Source organism: Elephantulus edwardii, unplaced genomic scaffold (genome assembly GCF_000299155.1).
Source record: "Elephantulus edwardii isolate Elephantulus edwardi_28Jun2011 unplaced genomic scaffold, EleEdw1.0 scaffold00111, whole genome shotgun sequence".
Lineage (NCBI taxonomy): Eukaryota > Metazoa > Chordata > Mammalia > Macroscelidea > Macroscelididae > Elephantulus > Elephantulus edwardii.
Genome location: NW_006399861.1, coordinates 642,121 through 646,765, shown reverse-complemented (window position 1 = coordinate 646,765; position 4,645 = coordinate 642,121). Strand labels below are relative to the sequence as shown.

At 38.0% G+C, this 4,645-nt stretch overlaps 1 pseudogene; it reads left to right on the top strand.

Moving 5' to 3' along the window:
- The first annotated feature begins 1,283 nt into the window (after positions 1-1,283).
- LOC102863807 lies at positions 1,284-3,158 on the top strand (annotated as a pseudogene).
- Positions 3,159-4,645: the final 1,487 nt, after the last annotated feature.

Below are 4,645 nucleotides of genomic sequence, written 5' to 3'. Positions count from 1 at the left end.
ATTTTTTATAATATTGCATTTTATTTTAATTTGTTCTGTTGTGATATTATCCCCTTCATCTCTTATTTGGATTATTTGTGTTTTTTCTTTCTTTTCCTTTGGTCAATTGTTAGTGGTTTGTTGATTTTATTGACCTTTTCAAAGAAGCAACTCCTGGTCTTGTTGATGCTTTCAATTGTTTTTCTGTTTTCTATTACATTTGTTTCTACTTTAATTTTAATATTTTTTAAGAGACTGCAGATTGACAGATTTTCTTGCTGTTCTTTTTCAACTTGTAAGAGATGTTTTGTTAAAGAATTAGTTACCACTTTTTCTTCCTATTTGATGCAGTTTCTTATTGCTATAAATTGACCTCTAAGAACAACTTTGATTGTTTCCCAAATATTTTGGTAAGTGGTATTTTTATTGTGATTTGTTTTAAGAAACTTTTTTTATTTAATCTTTTATTCCTTCTATTTTAATCTATGTCAGTTTAGGTAGGTTGTGAGTTTCTGTTTCAAGCAGTGTGTTGTTCAGCTTCCAAATGTGTGGGGATTTTTCTCCTCTATCTTCTTATCATTAATTTCTAATTTTGTAGCATTGTGGTCTGAAAAATGCTTTTTATGGTTTCTGTGTTTTAAAATTTATTGATGCTTGAATTGTTACCAAAATTATAATATATTCTGGAGAATGTTCTGTGAATGTTTGAGAAGAATGTATACTGAGGTTTTGGGGAGTGCATTGTTGTTGTTTTTGTTGTTGTTGTTGTTTTTAAGTGCCCTTGAGTCTATGCAGCTCATAGCAACCCTATGAACAAAAGACCTGAACACTTGCATGGCTTTCATAATTTCTCCAGGTTCACAGAGTTTCCAAAGGCAAGTAATTTCGGAAGTGGACACCACTCCTGTTTCAAAGTTTGTTTTAATTGAAAGCTCCACCAAACACTATCCACCATGGATAACCATCATCGCATCTGACACATCAGTGTCACAGTGTTTAACATCACAGCAACCAAGAGTTAACTTTCATGAAGAAAGCAAAAGGTCATTACAAAAACAGAGGAGAAAAAACCAACAGAATTGGCGGTCTGAAGATATTCTAAAAATTGCACTAGAGCTGTGAAATATGCGGTTCTGCTCATTAACTACCCAAGTGTGGATCTGAATAAGTGTTTATTACCACTTCTTTTTTGAGTAAGTTAAACTTCAGATACACACAACGTAGTCTCTCCTTCCCTATTACGGTATTCAAAGGGCTGGAAAAAAGAAAGAATTTTGGCCGAATGCTCTGATGACAGAATAATAATGATTCTTCGAGAAGACCCTAAGCATGTGCTGAAAAAGGTTGATGAGATTAGAGAGATGGTTGATAATGATTTAGGTTTTCACAGGCTCCACTAATGAGCTATTCCAGAATGAAAACTCTTCCCTTTATTTTAAATGTCAAAAAAAGAATTTGGCTGTCTAATTGCAGAACATATCTTGTTGTTGTTGTTATGTGCCGTCGAGTCGTTTCTGACTCATAGCGACCCTATGCACAACAGCCCTAAACCCTGCTCTATCCTGCGCCAACCACACCGCCTCTGACACACCCATCCCGATTACCCCAGTCACCCAATCAATCCATCTCATAGAGGGTCTTCCCCTCCTGCGCTGTCCCTCCACCCTCCCAAGCATGATGTCGTCCCTCTCCAAGGACCCGTGCCTCCTGGCAACATGTCCAAAGTATGTCAGACGAAGCCCCAGAATCCTTGCCTCCAAGGAGCAGCTTGGTTTAATCCTCTCCAAGATGAATCTGTTTGTTTTCCTGGCAGTCCATGGTACATTCAGTACCCTTCTCCAGCACCACAGCTCAAAAGCATCCACTCTCCTTCTGTCCTCCCTAGTCATTGTCCAACTCTCTGATGCATAACAAGCGATTGCAAATAACATGACCTGTATCAGGCGCACCTTAGTCTCCAGAGAGACACTGTTGCTCCTGAGTACCTTTGAGAGGTCCCTAACAGCAGTCTTTCCCATCGCGATACGCTTTTTGATTTCCTGACTGCTGGTACCAAGAGTGTTGACTGTGGAGCCCAGCAAACTGAAGCTGTGAACACTCTCAATCTCTTCGTCATCCATCCTGACGCTGCCAATTGGTCCAGTGGCAAGAATCGTTGTCTTCTTGACATTGAGCCTTAGTCCATACTGAAGGCTGCAGTCCTTGACCCTTCGCAGCAAGTGCATGAGGTCCTCCTCAGTTTCAGCAAGCAGGGTTGTGTCATCTGCATAATGGAGATTGCTAATAGAACTTCCACCAATCCTGATGCCAAAATTCTCCTCATAGAGCCCAGCCTCTCAGATAATCTGCTCTGCATATATGTTGAAAAGGTATGGAGACAGGATGCATCCCTGGCGTACACCCTTCCCTATTTTGAACCATGCAGTGTTCTCTTGCTCTGTTCTGATGACTGCCTCCTGGTTCAAGTATAAGTTTCGCATTAGAATGATCAAGTGTTCTGGGATTCCCATTCTTCTCAGAGTCAGCCACAGTATGTTATGATCCACACAGTCAAATGCCTTTGCATAATCAATGAAACACAGATAAACATTCTTCTGGTATTCTCTGCTTTCAGCCAAGATCCATCTAACATTAGCAATGATATCCCTAGTACCACAACCCCTTCTAAACCCAGCCTGGACTTCTAGCAGTTCTCTGCTGATGTGATGTTCTAATCGTTTTTGGATGATCTTCAGTAGAATCTTGCTTGCATGTGAAACCAATGACAGTGTTCTGTAGTTTCCACACTCAGTTGGGTTACCTTTCTTTGGAATGGGAACAAATATAGATCTCTTCCAGAACATATCTAGTGGGGTTATAGAATTATAGAAGAGAAACTCCCAGTTATTGGAACATAAGAAGAAAAATTTTTATTTGAAAGGCAAAAAGCCTAGTGTTGTTCAACACTGCCAGAACCCACTATCTGTGACATCAGTCGGATTTGGGTGTTCAGCATGATGCGTCAGAAGAAAATTACTTCCCACATGATGGAATGTTTGAGGAGAAACTTTATATATGGTTCATATTTGAGTAAAGAAGAAATTGCTTTCTTAGATACTACTCCTGATGGAAAACTGTTTGCAACCCAGTACTGTGGCACCGGTCAGTTTCTGGTATATATATATATATATAATTATTAATAGACAAAATAGCGCCTACAGTACTAGAAGACATCTACTGAAGATGGGATTGGTTGCTGATTTTAGCCAGGAACTAGGGCCATTTTTGTTACAATATACTGAGGACTGGCAACAAATCTGTGGTTGTTTCACTTTCATAAAATCAGAAACAATGCAGTGATAACTTAATATTGTTTTATTTTTTAAAGAAGATATTTTGTTATTATCTTTTACAGAAATTTATCGTTATATTTCATCTATAATTATTTAGGCATGTTTACATGCAGCAGGTAATTGTTTATAGAGGACTGAAAACTAATGCAAGGGCTATACGGTCTCAGTGATAAGTATATTTTGAAGTTCTTAATACAGAAATAAACCAGTGTAGCTTGTACTGTATTTTTTTATATTGATCTGTTGATACCAGTTATAAGTTTAAAGATTGTATTTTATCAGAGCAGAAGTCAATGTTTTTGAGTTGCTGTATAGGAAAGATAACTGTGCTGATTTATAAAAAAATTTATTTCAGAAGTAATTTGAAACAGACCCCACAGAAAAGTAAAACTCATAGTACATGACAAGATTTTAGAATATTGAGATTTTATGTTCCGTTCTTGCCAGTCCTTCATGGCAGGGAGATGTGGAAAGTCATGAATAATTGAGACTTTCTTCCTGGGAGGGATTAAATTATTAGAATTAGGAAAAGGGACCTACTAAAGTTCATTATTCTTATGAAAACCTATGGAATGGGATGTGGTAAATAATGAACTACTTTGTATCTACTTTGTTATTCCTTAGAAATAATGAACTGAGTATATACTCTCATTACTGGACTTTATTTTGATACTTGTGAATCTTTCATAACGTCCTCTACTTTTAAGGGACTTATATGTTGAAAGGTTTAGAAAAAAAACCCAACAAACAGATTCATCCTAGAAAGGGTTAAACCGGGCTGCTCCTTGGAGACAAGGATTCTGAGGCTTTGTCTGACATACTTTGGTCTTGTTGTAAGGAGGAGAAGGACATCATGCTTGGGAGGATGCAGGGCAGGCGCAGGAGGGGAAGGCCCTCTGAGAGGTAGATTGATTCAGTGACTGGGGCAATCAGGATGAGTGTGTCAGAGACAATGAGATTGGCACAGGACAAAGCAGAGTTCAGAGCTGTTGTACGTAGTTTCGCTATGAGTCGCAAGCGACTCGACTGTACATAACAACAACAACAACAATATGTTGAAAAACTTCTGTGGCATTTTATGATCTGTATATAATGTAGAATAAAATAAGAAATCGCTTGATAGCTTTTTCTACTTGATAAATACTCTAAGAAGGTGTGGGGGAAAATTTGCACTAGAGCATCAAGAAACCAAAACAAAGGGAAAATGTGCCAAAATAAAATAATTGAATAGAACATGTCAAAGGGCAGATCTAGAAGACAATGCAAAGTACTTTAAAGGACTTTTGCAAAGATCTGGAATTGGAGAACAAAAAGACAAGAACTCACTCTGCATT